A 19,200-nucleotide genomic window follows, 5' to 3' on the forward strand; every position below is an offset into this window, starting at 1 on the left:
GACAACAAAATAACAGCGTGCATAATCCCTGAAGACAAGGATGCAGCGGTGCTGAGCTTCAATACAATCAATGTCATCAGAACCCTAAAACGTGTCAACCTGAGGAAAGCAGCTGGCCCTGACATCATGGGCAGGGTACTAAGGGAATGTGTGACAGAACTGGCTCCAGTACTCAATATCTTCAACACTTCACTCCATCTAGCCAGTATTCCGAAATGGTTCAAGGAGATGACTATCATTCCTCTACCCAAGAAACCACAGCCAGCAACTCTGAATGACTACCGACCAGTTGCTTTAACCTCAATGGTAATGAAGTGCCTGGAGAGGCTGGTCAAAGATCATATAGCCTGAATCTTACCTGTGAAACTGGAAGCACTGCAATCCACATGCAAGACAAGCTGCAGTACAAAGGATGCCATCTCACTAGTTCTCCATGAAACACTGACCCACTTAGAAGGCAAAAACTGTTATGCAAGACTGCTATTCATTGATTTAAGTTCTGCCTTTAACACTGTCATCCCTCAGAATCTGATATCAAAGCTACTTCAACTGGGCATAGACTCTCATTTATGCAATTGGATTCTGAGCTTCCTTACTGAAAGGCATCAAAAGGTTCATGTGGGAGACAACAGCTCCGGAAGTATCATCCTGAACACAGGAGTACCACAGGGGTGTCTTAAGCCCTCTCTTCACTCTGCTGACACATGACTGCATGGCCACACATGAGTCGAATAGGATCATCACATTTGTGGATGACACCACTGTTACAGGCCTGGTCAAAGATGGAGAGGAGGAGGCCTACAGGAACAAGATTGATCAACTACTGGTCTGGTGTGAAAGCAACAATCTAGCACTGATTGTCAACAAGACAAAAGAGTTGATTATTGATTTCAGAAGATCTCACGTACCACACAAACCTCTAGTGATGAAAGGGATGACACTGGAAAGGGTCAAGAGTACAAAGTTCTTGGGTCTTCATCTCAAGGAGAACTTATCCTTGTCAGTCCATGTATCCAGCACAGTCAAAAAAGCTCAGCAACACTTGCACTTTCTAAGGAAACTTAGGAAGGCAAAATTACCAAGCTCCATAGTTCAGACCATTTATAGGGGAACCACTGAAAGTGTCCTGACCAACAGCATTGCAGTCTGGTATGGGAGCTGTAATCATCAGGATCGGAAGGCCCTCAAGAGAGTTGTAAGGTCAACAGAAAGAATCATTGGCACCTCCCTTACTCCTCTGGAAGATCTACAAAAATGCCAGTGCATAGACAGGGCCAAAAAAATTTCCAGTGATCCAACACATCCTGCCAAAGTTCTGTACACTCGCTTATCCTCTGTCAGGAGATGCAGAAGCCTGCATTATAAGACCACCAGACCAAAAAACAAGTTTCTTTCCACTCTCCGTTAGACTGTTGAACTCTTTGGAAAAACAAACTATGACGTCTGTTACATAATTAGCCTATCAAGGGGCTTATTTTATGGATGTGCAATAACCGAGTGTAATACTAATGTGGTTCACCTACACACTGAAGGACTGTAAAGTGCAATATACAAACTGTGCAATAATTCTGTCTAATCATAGATATGCTGCTATTGTTTCAATTTTACTTTGACAATATTACCTTCATATCGTTCCTTGTCTTCCTTGTCTCCTGTTCTGGGATGGGTGTGGGTCACTGCTGTCCTACTTTACTTACAAATTGATACTTATTAAATTTCTACTGTGACATTTTTATTAATTTTTCTCTATCTATATGTGCAACTGTTTCCTGCATTGAGAATGAAGCATTGTAATTTCATTCAGCTACACTGCTGTGTAGTTCTGAATGACAATAAAGTTCTCTTTGACTTGACCTTGACAGTACAAAGAGCTTTTCTTCTACAGGAAAAAAAGATCTATATTTAGATCTATTCCAGAATTCTTTCACTCAGACTTCTGTCACTGCTAGGGAATACTTCAGGGGTCTCACTGCATCAACAATTCTTATGATACCTCTTTAAGATGCTACATGAGAACAATACAATGGTATCTGAAGTCTCTTTTGTCCCATTACCAACACCCATTGTCTTTTCAAATTCCACTTTTGGGATTTGTGAAAAGAGTAATCAATGGGTGAAGACATCAAATACCTCTGAATCCAGGTCACTATCTCTCTCCTCCTGCTCCAAAGCAGTCAGCCACAACAGATACCGGAGACTTTGCTTGGGGAGCAGTGTCTGCAGGCATAACATTGCAAGGTCTCTGGGACAAGAAAGTTAGACAAAAGTATATCAATATAAAATAGATGTCAGTGCTTATAAAGATTCTCAACTCTGAGTCATGTGTCATCCCCAGGACCTTTTCAGGTAGTTACAGTTAATACCACAGGGATGAAGAACATAAACAAAGCAAAGGGAAACCAGATCTTCCCCCTGTGCAGACTAGCCATTTTAGCTTGGGATGTAGCTGCTTTACAGTACAATCTCTTTACACAGTCATGGTACATTCTGTCAGATCAAAACTGTGTGACAGACAAGTTGAGCAGGACAAAAGCAGACCCTCAAAAAATGGAACTTTCCAAGATCTGATCCATCTGTGGGGGAATTCATAGGGATTCATAGGTTAGTACTAAGCTAACTGCCCTTGCGAGCTATTTTAAGCTAGCCAATTATCTCTTGTAAGACTCAAACCCTGCACCTTGTATTTGTAAGGCAAACACCTTAACCATTAGGCCACCCTCCCAACCGAATTCCTTAAGTAGACCCTTTTGCCTCTTCTCTGAACAATCAACTGGCACAATTATATCCCAGGACTCCATGCAAAAAGCCCTGGAAGGCAGATGCCTTTTCTGTTCCTTGGACAGGAATGCTCCAGTATACTTTTCCAGGTTTTCTACTGATATTTAGGGTACTTCTGAAGATTCAGAAGGAATTTTCCAAGATTTATTGTGGTGACTGCCTTATGGCCTAGGCAGCAATGGTTCTCTCTTCATTTGAAAAGGACCAGGGCGATTACCACAAGTTTCCTCATTAACTGGATTTACACAAGAACAGGGAAGTTTGCAACATCCTGATCCCAAACAACTACAATTGACTACCAGGATGATAGGGTCTTAACACCTTTTAGCTACCTACTAATGGAGGCAAGAAAGCCTACTACTAGGAAATCATATATAAGCAAATGGAAAGGGTTTTCTAGTTTGTGCCAACAAAACAATTAGCACCCATTCAGGGCTAGTGTTTCTCTGGTTTTACAATATTTGTGTGAGCTACTGTCTATGACCCATCTTACTCCTCTAAGGTTCATTTGTTTGTCATTTCAGCATATTTGCCCATGGACTCTCCTATCTCAATGCATTCTTTTGTGAAATATTTTTGAAAGGGATGCTACATAAAAAGCCACACAGAAAAAAAGATGACTCCTGCTTTGGATTTGAATTGTTTGTTAGAGAACGTGACACTTGCTCCATTTGAATGAGCTCATCTGACAGACTTGAGATTCTTTACATTCTTATTATGCTGGGTCACCCTTCTCTCCTGTCTCCTATTCCACAGAGATGAGGTTTCTTTGAGAACTAATCCTTTTTGTATGCCTAAAGTGGTATTGAAGTTTACATTAAGCCAAAATATCCACCACATTATTTTTACAAAACCTAAAATTAAGGAGAAAGGATGCTTCATACTTTGGATGCCCACAGACAACTCAGATACTAGCTTTTCAGAACTTCTGGAGAGTTGTTAATTTCTTGTGAAGGTAAGAAGAAGGGACAGCCTGTGTCAAAGCAGATTATTTTCAAGTGGTTGTCTCATGCTATTATGTTTTATTATTCCCACCACAAGAAACTATTCCAGTTAGGGTCGAGGCACAATCTACCAAGGTCTAACTTTCATCTATGCCTTTTTGGAAAGGGTCGGTCTCTAGAAGCAGCAACTTGATCCTTTACACAAACTTTTACAAAGTACTAAACTAGGGTCTTTTTCCAGGTCTAGGACAGGGTTAGATAGGACTATTCTCCAGTGGCTCTTGGACCCTTCCCCTTCCATCTCTTAGCTGTTGTAAACTATTGTAGCTAGTCACATAGCTTAGGCTCCCACAGCAGTGACGTATACTTACCATAACAGCAGATGTTTGAATGATCACAGCTGCTGTAACCACTCCCTCCTCTATTCAGATTGTTTTTCAGTGTGTTTTTTATGCCAAGGTGTAGGCATGTATTTTTTTCTTTTCCTAGCAATATCCCCTCAGGATTTAGCCTCCCATTCTCAGTTGACATAAAATATCTGAAGGGTTTGGTACCCAAACCAGTCTTTTTAGTCAGCTCAGTTTAATCCGACTAATAGTTTGAGGTGCATGGAAAGTGCCTCGAAGTTTGGTATCTGGCTGGCTGTTTTATCCTATGTAGAATCCAATGCAGGATAGAACCCATATACCTTAAGCTATTGCAGCAGTAATCAGCATGAAGAACATCAAGTATTTCAGAAGAGCACAGGCAAAGTGCGCTGTAACAAAAGTATGCAGCCTTCCTCCAACAAAGATTTTGCCCTTAATTTCATTCTACATGAAACTATGAACATTTTAGTTACTGGAGTCCTGTGCTACTTCTTGCCATGGGGTAAATCCTATTGTTTATTAATGAAAGAATGGACATAAGGCTAATGCATCTACACCTTCTATGCAATGCAAAAGGTTTGTAATTTCTCCTAATGGATGTAGTCGGACAGAAAGTACAGTTTTGTACCTACCATAAATGTAGATGTTTGAGTGCTCATACAGCTGCAGTCATCACACTTGGGTTATCCTGCCGTGAGGCGGGTCCTCGGTCGGCTGAATTCCAAAGTCTAGGTCCGGCGTCGGCTGTCGTCGTCTCTTCCCTGACATCAGTGCGGCAGAGGTATAAAACAGGCAGCCGATGCCATTTTCTTCAGTTTTTCTTGCCCCAGATGTCAGGTGCCCCCAGAAAGGAAGGCAAAACATGATATTATGCAAACATACAAAGTAGATAAATCAAAACAGTAGTTGCAAGCAAATACACCATAAAGGAATACCCCAAATAGGTTGTATGTTAAAGGTGTTTGTCATAAGCCCTGTCCTAAGAGGGGATGGAGGGAGGGTAACCTGGACTGCAGCTGTATGAGCACTCGAACATCTACATTTATGGTAGGTACAAAACTGTACTATGTTCATCATGCATACAGCTGCAGTCATCACACTTGGGTAGAATCCCAAAGCTAAGTAAGGATGGCAGGTACTAAGTGGAATTAGGAGGGGCTAGAACGCCCTGCAGGACTGCTGTGGCAAAGCCCGCTCTAGATTTTGAGTATAGTGGAAGGTGGTAGTGCTTGGAGAAAGTGTGCACTGAACTCCAAGTAGCTGCTTCCAAAATGTCCTTGGTAGGGACCGCCCTGAGGAAAGTTGCAGAGGTAGCTGTAGCCCTGGTGAAGTGGGATCTGATGTATACAGGCACTGATTTTCCATGAAATGAATAACAAAAGCATATGCAGTGGGCTATCCATTTTGAAATAATCTGTTTGGAAATAGCCTTTCCTTGAGCACCTGTAGCATAGGACACAAAGAGCTGCTCAGATTTCCTGAATGACTTTGTTCTGTCCAAGTAATAACGAAGTTGCCTGTGAATGTCCAAGGAATGTAGTAGCCTCTCTCCTTTGTTCTATGTATTTGAATAAAAGGTAGGTAAATGAATAGTCTGATTCAGAGCTACACTGGATACTACCTTTGGCATGAAGGTAGGGTTGGTTCATAAGGAAACCCTGTCCTGATGGAAAATGATGAATGGTTGCACAGCCATGAGGGTCTGTAGCTCCGAAACCCTGCGTGCTGAGGTAATAGCCAGAAGGAAGGCTGTTTTCCATGACAAGTATTGTAGCTCTGTTGAAGAAGCCGGCTCAAAAGGAGGCAGGGTCAGCTTTTCCAATACAAAGTTGAGGTCCCAAGCTGGGGCTGGTGGTTTCTGTGGGGGTTTTATATTTTTTGCCCCTCTGAGGAACTGCCTTAATAGAGGATGTGAGAATAAAGGAGGATCTGTATTGTATTGTGCTGAAATGGCGGAAGCGTGGATCTTGATGGAGGAGAAGGAAAGGCCACTGTTTAACATCTCAGATAGGTACTGTAAAATTTCAGGTATATTTATTACCCAAGGATTCTGGCCCTTTTCTTGATTCCAGGAACAAAATCGTTTCCATTTGGCGGAGTAGGTTTTTCTAGTAGAGGGACTCCTGGACTCCAAGATGACAATCTGCACCTCCTTGGAGAGGACAGTCTGTTGGGAAATTAAGGTATTCTCCATGCAGCTAGATTTAAGGTTTTGAGCTGGCTGTGAAGGGTTTTGTAGTTGTGCTGGGACAACAGAAGAGGAACTAGAGGTAGGATCCATGGTGGTGAGTGTGACAGGCTCTTTAGGAGAGGATACCAGTGCTGTCGTGGCCAGTCTGGAGCAATGAGAATCATTTGTGGCCTCTCTGCTCTGGTTTTTAATAGAACTTTGGTCAGAAGAGGTAGAGGCAGGAAGGCATAGACTGTCAATGTTGTCCAATTGAAAGAGAGTGTGTCCACTTTCCAGGCCTGTGGATGATAGGTCCTTGAACAGACTTTCTCCAACTGGTAATTTCTGTGGGTAGCAAATAGATCTACGTCTGGCTGTCCCCATGCCTGAGTTATCTTTGAGAAGACTTGAGGATGCAACTTCCATTTGTGTGGGTCTGTCATATTTCTGCTTAAGTTGTCTGCCAGTGTGTTTTCCTTCCCTGGCAGGAATTGTGCCTGTAGTTGAATTTGTAATTCCAGTGCTGTGTTCCACAGGGTCATAGCTTGCCTGCATAGGGGGTATGAATGAGTCCCCTCCTGTTTGTTTATGTACCACATGACTGTGGTGTTGTCTGTCCTTATTAATAGTTGGCCTGGATGCAGTAGGTCTTTGAAGGTCATAAGAGCATTTTGCATGGCTAGCATCTCCTTTTGATTGATGTGTAGGTGCTTCTCTTTTTGGGACCATTTTCCCTGAATGCACTGATCTGCCATGTGTGCTCCCCAGGCATAGTCTGAGGCGTCTGTTGTGATGATTTGAGTTGCTTGAGGTAAACAGAAAGGGAGACCTGTGTTTCTTTGGCATGCTTGAGCCCACCACAAAAATTCCTTTTGAAGGCATGGAATGAGTGGTATAATTGTTTCCAAGCTGTGGCTGTGTTGAGACCATAAGTTTTTTAGGTACCATTGTAGTTTCCTCATATGCAGCTTTGCACATGGTATTAGTAGGATGAACCCCCAGAGCCTGCAGGACTTTCCTTGCAGTTAGTCTGGTTAAAGTTGCCATTTTGTTGAAGTATTGAGACAGTTGCCCTTGTTTGTCTGGCGTTAGGTAGGCCATCTGGGTTGTTGTATTTAAGCTGGCACCCAGGAAAATTATCTGTTGAGAAGGTATTAGTTTTGATTTCTTTTTGTTTACTGTGTAACCCAGGTAGTTTAATAGTTTTATTACAAATGCCAGATGCTGCAATAGAATGTCCTTGCTGTCTGCTTGGATCAAGCAGTCATCCAGATATGGGTAGATTTGTATTCTTTGTTGTCTGCAGAAGGCAATTACTGATGCCACTTATTTCGTAAACACTCTGGGCGCAGTAGATAAGCCAAAGGGCAGTGCAGAGAATTGGTAATGGGTTGAACCTGCAAGAAATCTGAGGTATCTTCTGCAATCTTGTCTGATAGGGACATGCAGGTATGCCTCCTTGAGGTCCAATGTTACCAGCCAAGACTCCTTGCCCAGCATGGGAAGAAGCTGCTGTAATGTGAGCATCGTGAATTTTGGTACCTCTAGATAAGTGTTTAGAATAGATAGGTCTAAGATGGGTCTCCAGTCTTTGTCCTTCCTTGGTACCAGAAATAGTCTTGAATAAAAACCTTGACCTTGTTCTTTTGCAGGTACCTCTTGAATTGCTTTCATATCCATGAGAGCAGAAATTTGTCTTTGTGCCTCTGCCCTTTGATTTTGTGGCAGGTTTGGCATGCCTCTCATTTTTGGAAGGGTGTGAAAGTGGAACCTGTAGCCTCTGTCTATAATATCCAGAATCCATTTGTCTTTTGTAACAATGTGCCAGTTTTTTGAAAATAAGGCCAGTTTTCCGCCCAAAGGTGCTGCCATTATAGCTTTGTTTGGCAGGCATAGGGGAAAGTCATTGTGTCTGTTTTCTAAATGACTGTGGTCTATCTTCTCCACCTCTTGGGGTTGGTGCTTGCCACTGTCTAGCTCTGTAAGATCCTTGAGGTTGTCTTCTACCCCTTGGGCGTCTGTATTTGCCCCTTTGGGGTCTGTCCGTGGCTGGAAAGGACCAATTTTCTGAAGGCCAGTTTCTGCTGAAGCGTGGAGTTTGCACCTGCAAGAAATCTTTAACTGTTTGCATAGATTTCGCTTTTTCCTCCATTTTCTTTAGTACCTCCTCAGCTTTAACATCGAACAATACATCTTTTTGAAGTGGTGCATCTAATAACTTTGCTTTGACATGATCTGATAAGGTTTGCTCTTTGAGCCAAGCATGTCTAAGTATGACAGACCCCGTGATAGCAGCTCTACATGAGGCCTCTAAAGCATCAAAACCACACTGCAAGGTATGTTTCCCCACCTGCTCTGCTCCATGCAACAAATCCTGCAACTCTTTCAAATCTGGTTGTTCTGTTTGTGTCATTTTGCTTTTCCGCTGAGATAACAAGAACTGTTGGTACTTTAACATATGAAATTGACAGTTTAATGCCCTCATGGTTAAAGTGGCTGAAGTATACACCTTTTTCCCCCACCTTTCTAATGCTCTGGAATCTCTCTCTGAAGGTAAAGGGTTTTTAGCAGTAGAGGCCTTAATCCCCTTGGGACCCTGTGAAATTGGTTCTGGGTCAGCAGTATGGCTTTTATAAAGGAACTGGTGAGAATCAGGAACCCGGTAATATCTGTCTGGTTTAACAGGGGCTGGAGGTAAAGAGTCTGGATTAAGACTGGCTTCTGCGTACACATCATCCAAAATATCTAAAACAGGAGGGATAGCCAGGGGCCTATGCTGGGGGAGCAGTAGAAATTCCCTGAGCCTTTTCTTGGAATCTGAGTAATCTTGGCCTTCCCAGTGGAAGTGCTCTCTCAATGTATGCAGGGTTTCCCCAAAAGAGTAGTCCTCAGGGGGGGAGACCGAGGGAATAGACTCCTCACCATCAGAGTCTTCAAAAGGGGAATAGGCGTAATCCTGGTCCTCAGAATGGTCTGAGGTAATAGAAGCCTGGTCTGAGGAAGGGTAGTCTTCCTCCAACCTGGGTCTTTTGTCTGAGGGGGGTTGAGAACCCCTGATGAGAGTTATCAAATCCTCAGCCATTTTAAGCATCTGTTTTTTAGGCATGGGGCCTTGAGAGGAGGTCTGAGGACCCTGTTTTTTAGTTTTCATTGCAGCTTTAGATTTAGTGAAGGATTTAATAGAGAAGGTGGTAGGCCTGAAGACGCCTTCAGAAATGGCAGGCCTCGCTAAATTTTCGGTTTCCCCGCCAAGAGTGGCGTCGGTATCTGCAGTAGGAATGGAGACCAAGGAACCTGCGACCTCGGGTACTGAAGTCACCGGTAAAATAGTTTCATCGGTAGTCAGGGGCTGTGTAGGTGCCTCACTGAGAACTGGAGAACCGGTAGTCGGCCTAAGCGTGGTCTCAGTACTCGGTGCAGGCCTCGGATGTCGGTCCTTATCTTTGCGTCTTTTGCCTAAAACTGGCGTCGGTGTATCCGACGACATGATATAATTAAATTTTTTGCCAAAATAATGAAGAGCGAACTCCGCCCGGCGCTTAATAGTGCGCTTGTTAAACCTAGCACAAAAACGGCAGGCCGAGATGTCGTGGTCTGGCCCTAAGCAAGGTATACAGAAAGAGTGAAAATCCTTATGCGGTATTTGCTTCCCACAAGAAATGCAATTATTAACTTTGTCTGACATCGGTCTGAGGCAAGAAAAGTTTCCCCAATGGGGTACTTACCTTTAAAGAAGACTTCGGCTGAAATACTATTCGTAAATCTCAGGAGCTGGCCGACCGGCACTTGCGAACTGCTTCTGCTTCGGGCACCGCGCGGCAAGAAAGACTGGGGAAAATGGCGTTGGCTGTTTTACACCCCTGCCGCACTGATGTCAGGGAAGAGGCGACGACAGCCGATGCTGGACCTAGACTTTGGAATTCGGCCGACCGAGGACCCGCCTGACGGCAGGATAACCCAAGTGTGATGACTGCAGCTGTATGCACGATGAACATCAGAAACATGGAGAATAATGTAAAAGTTGTGCTCTGATGATGCCTGCGAGGCAGATGAAGCAGCAGCAAAATCCTTGGTCTTCTGAAGCACACCTCTCAACTTCTTTGCTTATTAATTCTGCACAAACCCAAAAATATTTGGGGACAAAGGCTCAAAATTCAGAGACAATTTTCTTAAAATATTACTATAATTCATTGAAAAAAATTATTAGTGTAACAGATTTTGCATCAAAATGTATTTTCTGATGAAAGTCCTATGTTAAGCTTTATTAACTGACTTAATCCTTAGTGATTTACCAGAAAATTAAACATTTTATGAGGGACCTGACAAAAATATATTGCAAAAATCAGGGACGTTCTACAAAAATCAGGAATATTTGAGAGGTGTCTTCTGAAGTGCATTCAGTATGAAAAAATAACCAGCACTTTTTACTGATAAGTAAGGTTAATCCTAATTATAAGCAATGTTTACTGTGAAACACTTTTACATGACATGGAAGATACCATCTAATGTCAGGTCCTATGCAGAGATTCACTAGATGAAAAGCCAAATCTCCCATTTGTTAAACTTGCAATGCTGTTGTCTTATGAGACATCATCTTTTCACTGCAATCTTCTGACCGCCTAGCTACAATGGCAGGTGCAATCTAAAAGCGATAGAGGTGTTTGCATGCCATTACCTCACAGCTCACCACCACTTGTTCGTAACAGTAAGTACCTGACCTCCCAGAACCTTGATCCTACTATACTCATTCACCTGGCCAGACACCTAATTCTGTTCTTATACCACAATCACCACTAACCCTAATCACAAATCTCTCCTACTAACCCTAGTTCCAAATTTTATCCTAGGTGTCCTACATTGTCCCTAACCTTAATCCTAAGCCTTGATCCCTAAATGTAAAATTCCCAAACATGTCCTAACCCTGATCTCAAATATATTCCTTAAACCTAATGTTTACTCTTGCAACCCTAATCCTAATTCCAAACTCTGCAACCTCACTCTAATCCCAACCTCCACTCCTTAACCCTAAAACTCTCAATCACTTCATAACCTTAATCCCAAACTTCAACCCTAACATTCCAATTTGCTCTACTTCATTTCCCATGCCTGTCACACTTACTCAAGTTCCTCTTTGCTCAGACATAAGAACCTGTATGAGCAGTAGTCCATATAAGCTGAATGAAAAATAGTTCCCTATTTGACACTGTGGTGTGCAAGGGCCTGGGACTTTTACAAGTTAATTACAACTCTGCAATTTTATATTCTGGGTTTGCTTGGTTATTTCGAGTCTTTACCAGTAATGCACTGAGTTGCTGATTACTAGACTGACCGTTCCTGTTCTAACAGAATGTTGCTAGGTACAGATACTTTTTACTACAATTATTTTACCTTCACTTTTGACTCTGCTGGACTGTGAAACTGATATATATTTATATTGTAGCATAAATGTAATTTCCATAAGTATGTAAGATTGCATTTGCCTGAGACACCCAAGACACTCATCCACTGTGCTGCTTCAGCATTTCCTTCCTTGCATCCTGCTTTTTAATTATTATTATTATTATTACTACTACTGTTACTCTGCTGAGAATGAACCAGGACCAGGCAAGCCATTTATGTAGAACTCATAGATTTGTGTCTTTTGTATCTCAAACAACCTAGATGTTCATAGGTAAATACTAGACTACTGTTCTGCAGACTATTACATGCCTAGTCAATAACCAGAGATCAGAATCAAACATTCTACTACAGCGTTGAAGTTTTCATGTGATGTGTGCAAACAATAAAAGAAAATCTGGATCAGATTCTTTCATCTCAACAGGTAATCTGGGTACATGGAGAGTATGTTTCTGGAACATAGGTCATGCGGTGTGACAGGCTGAAGCCTTGTGTCTCAAGCCACCAGAACAATATAGTACTGAAAGCTTTCTACAAATCATGGATATTGTGTGGCTGTATTCTTTGTAATGTATAGGACAGAGCACATTAAACAGTGCAAATTACTGTAAAATGATTATGTAAGATTCATATCTCAGAAATTCTTCTCAGTCTGCCAGCTATCTGAAATCAAAAGATGTGTTTCCACTTCCAGCATCTTCTGAGTGTTTCATCTTCACTCTCTTAAATTTACAACTAATCTATAATGTAGCTTTATACACAGCTGCTTGTAGACAGATGTAATCTTTTTACCATTCAGTTAAGAAGCCAAAATGCAATACAGATAAAAGTCCAAATAGTGCACATGGCTCGTATGTAGTACCTGCACATTTTTCAGGCTAAGAAGGACTTGCACAAGGTCAAATTACTGAAGATATAAAGACTACCTTGCGCAGCATTTCAGTCATCCTTATGTGAATACATAGGTGAAAGTATATGCACAACACAACAGATAGAGTCATACAGCTGAATAAATGCCTATTTAGAATGAGGGCAGCAATCATTAGAGAAGCAGGCTAATGGTATATCCGGTACGACTACCACACAGAGGGCATCAGATTAAAATATTAATTTATTAACCAGACAGAGGGCTTGACCAAGAAACCTTTTTTAGTGAAAGTCCAGGCCACATGACAGCAGCAACTGAAACCTAGTTTTTCCTGTGAGTACACTGCTAAATTCATTATTTAAATACATGAAGAAAGTATATTTTTATTTTTTTTTATTTTTTATTTATTTAACATTTGTTTACCAGGAAAGTCCAACTTGGAACAAAGCCAATTTTCAGCAGAGGCCCGGTGAGAAATGTACCAGATGCATGTCTTTGTAATGTGGAAGAAAACCGGAGTACCCGGAGGAAACCCACATGAACACAGGGGGACATGCAGACTTTATGTAAATGGTAAACAGGGAAACCAATATGTAAATCAATGATCTACTGAAAATACTTTACTGTCACTTGCTGATCCTAAATGTGTTTAAGAATGCAGCATTTGCAAGTAATTCGTAATCACATGCAACAGACAGCATTTTCAATAAACAATTAGACTGGATCTTGTAATCTCATTCTTGAGCCTTTCTCCCCGATCATGCTGTCACCTTCATACAGACTCCGCAATTTGGTTTGCATTGTTTAGGAGGCTGCATGTTTTTCAGAAGAAATGAAGAATGGGACTCCTTCTGCAGTTACCATGGTTTCGACAGATACTGGAGTAAAGGCAAACAAAAAAAATCATAGCTTTGCTCTGCTGTTGTGTACCATTTGAAAAGGCAGCTATGGGACACCAGCTGGAATCAGCATGAACTTGTTAGTTATGGCTATAACTGCACTTGCTTACTGGGTCTTTGCACATGCCATGTGAATACCAAATAAAAGCAGACAATATGTTAACAAATAAGCATCTGAGTGCTCATTTCCCTGCAAAAGGGAGCATGAGTCCTATTTTGAAATGAAGCTTCCCTGCCAGCATTTTTAAAAGGATAACAACTGTGCCTCAGCCTTTTCAAACTGGTAGAAGAAAGGTCTCTTTCTCCCACTAGCTACTACTTTACTGTGAAATTATGCACACAGGAGCCTAAATGGATGCATTTATTCATGAGTTATTTATGTGCATCTACTTATTTGAAATGTTAGCAGATTTGGAACTTCATGTTGGATAAATATAATTAAATATTTCTCAGCAGGCAGTTCAGAAAGGGAATAATCATCCCTTGTCTTTTCTGGGAAATGTGTCAAATACAAGAATAAATAATTCATCACTTAAAGGGGTACATTTCTAAAATGTGCATTTAGGAGATCGGCATTATTTTTGCTAGAACCATGTTAAACTATTCCCCTCATCTGTGTATGCATATTTGCTGACAAAGAAAAGGTTATGGTAATATTTGCAGTTTTATTCACTGTTGTTATTGCCTTATAACTAGTTATGACAAATACTGTTTCTTGAAAGGGCATCAAAGAAAACACAGATATGAGAGTATCTGCATATACATGGTAACAAAGGAATTTGTGGAGGCAGAAAAAAAATCATTATGTGATAATGCATAGTTTTAACAATCATACATGCGGACAACAGTACAGATATACATACCGGATCGGTCGAGGTCCAGGTTAACAACGACCGCCACCAGTACTGTTGGCCAACAGGGTGCTGGCAGAAATTGGGCTACTGTTGGCCGAAGGAGGAGAAGAGGGGGAAGGCATGCCCGAAGGCAGGTAAAGGCTAGGACTGTGGTAGTGAGTTTGGAACTTTGAATGTTGGCAGTATGACTGGTATAGGGAGAGAGATAACTGATATGATGGACAGAAGGAAGGTTGGTATATTGTGTGTGCAAGAGACAAGATGGAAGGGGAGCAAGACTAGGTGTATCAGAAGCGGGTTCAAATTGTTTTATCACGGTGTGGATGTGAGGAGAAATGGCATAGGGGTTATCCTGAAGAAACAGTATGCTAAGAGTGTTTTGGAGGAGAAAAGAGTGTCGGATAGAGTGATGTTTATGAAGCTGGAAATTGATGGTGTAATCATGAATGTTGTTAGTGTATATGCTCCACAAGTTGGGTGTGCAATGGATGAGAAAGAAAAATTTTGGAGTGAGTTGGATGAAGTGGTGATGACTGTACCCAAGGGTGAGAGAGTGGTGATTAGAGCAGACTTCAATGGGCATGTTGATGAAGAGAACAGAGGGGATGAGGAAGTGATGGGTGAGTATGGTGTTAAGCAAAGGAATGCAGAAGGTCAGATGGTAGTGGATTTTGCGAAAAGGATGGACATGGCTGTGGTGAATATGTATTTTAACAAGAGGGAGGAGCATAGGGTGACATACAAGATTGGGGGGAGATGCACACAGGTGGATTATATCTTATGTAGAAGGGCCAGTCGGAAGGAGATTGGAGACTGTAAAGCAGTGGCAGGGGAAAGTGTAGTTAGGCAGCATAGGATGGTGGTTTGTGGGATGAGACACTGATGATCAAGAAGAGGAGGAGTGTGAGGGAAGCACCAAGGATCAAATGGTGGAAATTGAAAAAGGGTAATTGTGAGGTGGAGTACAGGGAAGAGTTAAGACAGGCACTGGGTGGCAGTGAAGAGTTACCGAATAGCTGGGTAACTACAGCAGAGTTAGTAAGGGAGATGGCTAGAAGGGTGCTTGGTGTGACTTCTGGAAAGGGGAAGGAGGACAAGGAGACCTGGTGGTGGAATGAAGAAGTACAGGAGAGTATACAGAGAAAGAGGTTGGTGAAGAAGAAGGGGGATTATCACAGACATGAAGAAAGTAGACAGAATTATAAGGAGATGAGATGCATGGCAAAGAGAGAGATGGCAAAGGCTAAGGATAAGGCATATGAAGAGTTGTATGAAAGGTTGGACACTAAGGAGGGAGAAAAGGACCTGCACCAATTGGCTAAACAGAGGGACCGAGCTAGTAAAGATGTGCAGCAGGTAAGGGTGATAAAGGATAATGAGGGAAATGTACTCAAGTGAGGAGAGTGTGTTGAGCAGACAGAAAGAGTACTTTGTGGGGCTGATGAATGAAGAGAATGAGAGGGAGAGAAAGTTGGATGATGTGCGGATAGTGAATCATAAAGTGCAGTGGATTAGCAAGGAGGAAGTAAGGATAACTATGAAGAGGATGAAGAATGGAAAGGCTGTTGGTCCAGATGACATACCTGTGGAAGCATGGAGGTGTTTAGGTGAAATGGCAGTGGAGTTTTTAACCAGATTGTTTAATGAAATCTTGGAAAGTGAGAGGATGCCTGAGGAATGGAGAAAAGGTGTTTTGGTACCGACTTTTAAGAATAAGGGTGATGTGAAGAGCTGTAGTAACTACACGGGGATTAAACTGATCAGTCACAGCATGAAGTTATGGGAAAGAGTAATGGAAGCTAGGTTAAGAAGGGAGGTGATAATTAGTGATCAGCAGTATGGTTTAATGCCAGGAAAGAGCACTACAGATGCAATGTTTGCTCTGAGAGTGTTGCTGGAGAAGTACAGAGAAGGTCAGAAGGAGTTGCATTGTGTCTTTGTGGACTTAGAGAAAGCATATGACAGGGTGCCTAGAGAGGAGTTGTGGTATTGTATGAGGAAGTCGGGAGTCTCAGAGAAGTATGTGAGAGTGGTACAGGATATGTGCGAGGGTACTGTGACAATGGTGAGGTCTGCGGTGGGATTGACGGAAATCATTTAAGGTGGAGGTGGGATTATATCAAGGATCAGCTCTGAGTCCTTTCTTATTTGCAATGGTGATGGACTGGTTGACAGACGAGATCAGACAGGAGTCCCTGTGGACTATGATGTTTGCAGATGACATTGGGATCTGTAATGAGAGTAGAGAACAGGTGGAGGAGACCCTGGAGAGGTGGAGACATGCTCTAGAGAGAAGAGGAATGAAGGTCAGCAGGACTAAGACAGAATATATGTGTGTGAATGAGGGGGAGGACAGAGGAATGGTGAGGATGCAGGGAGTACAGGTGGTGAAGTTGGATGAGTTTAAATACTTGGGATCAACAGTTCAGAGTAATGGTGAGTGTAGAAGAGAGGTGAAGAAGAGAGTACAAGCAGGATGGAGGGGGTGGAGAAGAGTGTCAGGAGTGATTTATGACAGATGAATACCAGTAAGAGTGCAAGGGAAGGTCTACAAGAGGGTAGTGAGACCAGTTATGTTATATGGGTTGGAGACAGTGGCATTGACAAAAAGGCAGGAGTCAGAGCTTGACGTGGCAGAGTTAAAGATGTTAAGATTTGTACTGGCTGTGACAAGGGTGGACAGGATTAGGAATAAGTAAGTATATTAGAGGGTCAGCCCAGGTTGGAAGGTTTGGAGACAAAGCCAGAGAGGCAAGAGTACATTGGTTTGAACATGTGCTGAGGAGGGATGCAGAGTATATTGGGAAAAAGATGCTAAGGATGAAGCTGCCAGGTAACAGGAAAAGAGGAAGGCCTAAGATAAGGTTTATGGATGTAGATAGAGAGGACATGCAGGTGGTTGGTGTGACAGAGCAAGATGCAGAGGACAGGAAGAAATGGAAACAGATGATCCGCTGTGGCGACCCCTAACGGGAACTGCCGAAAGAAGAAGATAGCAACTTTCAATTTTTGCTTTTCTGCCTAGAAACTGTACTTTACTGTTTACACTTGTGAGTACTGAGAATGTGTGTGTTGAACTTATGTCATGCAACTAAATTCTAATACAGTTAGGTAAATGAAACTCAACAACATAAGAAAATGGAAATGACATATCATTTTCGTCAGAGATATTTTGCAAAATGCTGAATGTTGAATAGAATACATGATGTTGGCAATAACAAACAGACCATATCAATATCTAACACAGAAAGTCCCATGATACCAAATCAAAAAAGCAGATTAGGCATTAAGACTACGAAATGCATCCTTAGCCCGTCTTATGTTTGCATGTTGATGTAAACCAAAGACTAACACTGCTGATCAGATTAGCCTGCCTTTAAGAAAACCAAATTCAGTGAAGATTGTCATCATCGTTGTCACTGTAAGCGATTTATAATCCACATTCATAACAGCAGAATGGTGACAGGAATAAGGGGGTAGGTTACTTTTATCTATATATATGTATATATATATATATATATATATATACACACACACACACACACACATTTTTTTTATATAGAATGGATACCAAACAGAGCTGCTCTAAAGGAGGGTAGAAGCATCTCCTATAATAACCATAATCACTACCTTTAGTAATGTAGGTGAGAGTACCTGCCCAAAGACCATAAACTTTGGTGGTAACAAAAATCATTGGTTGGGATTCACAGACATATAGTGCACCACATATTCCAAATAAGCATTGGTGGCAGCAACCAGTAGTAGGTGGGTGATACTAAGACACAGATAGTGCAGTTATATGACGGGGTAAATAGCACAGTATGCTACACATACTCCTGAATGCATGATGACATGAAATTGATGAACTCCATGTAAGTAAGCCATATGGAGTATGAACTTGACAACACTCAAAATGGTGGACTTCCTGAGTAATGTTCAAAACTGGCATGCTTTGCCAAAGCACATGCCCATTTTGAATGCCAGGGGTCATGGTGTACAAGGGGAAAGCTAGGTGCGGATGAGCAGTAGTAATAGTTAGCAGGATGTATTATCAGCAGTCATCAGAGCCACAATATGTTACAGCCATCCACTCCAATAAAGGGAGAACAGACAACATCTGTCATGCTAACTCACAAACCAGCATGTGATAGGTAGTTTCTTACAGGACAAGAAGTCTCTGAGGCACCTTGATAAGTTGTGTTACTCACAAGATAAATAGCATAAGATTCATCATTAGCACATTTCAGTGGATATTAAGGTTCATAGTTCATAGATTAGTACTAAGCTAACCACCCATGCGAGCCATTTTAAGCTTAGCCAATTATCTCTTGGGAGACTCAAACCCTGCACCTTGTGTTTGTAAAGCAAACACCTTAACCATTAGGCCACCCTTCCATCCCCAATGCATAACTTTATTCACTGTCACATACATGGACTTTTCTGCAATCTACTGAGGACATGTTACAAATTTTGCAGTTGTCAGCCTTGTGAATCTTAAGCCATTTCCTTAATATTTCATCACATCTAGTTTTCCAGGACTGCAGAGAAGAGAACTGGCATAATGTAGGCACTTTACAATATAAACTACTTCCCTGAGGTCCTGGGAGCCAAAGATTGCACACACAGTGCCAGCAAAGCCCCATTTAGCCCAGAGAGACTGCAATGCATCAAATGAAGGGCTTTCACTCTCTGAACTGGTAGATGAATTGCAATGACCAAGAAATTATTTATAATGTATCTGTGCAATACCTATGCAGTTACCATGATTCACAGATCTGCTACAAGAATGTCTGGAACCGAAAGTTCCTTTGAGGGATTTTCATCTGGTTGGTAGACGAGTGCTAGAGAGACAGGTCTCTACACAGAGTAGACCACACATAGTGTTTGAGTTTGTATGTTTAAGAAAATTCTAAATATTCTCT

Source organism: Protopterus annectens, chromosome 16.part0 (genome assembly GCF_019279795.1).
Source record: "Protopterus annectens isolate FY-2018-M chromosome 16.part0, PAN1.0, whole genome shotgun sequence".
NCBI lineage: Eukaryota > Metazoa > Chordata > Ceratodontiformes > Protopteridae > Protopterus > Protopterus annectens.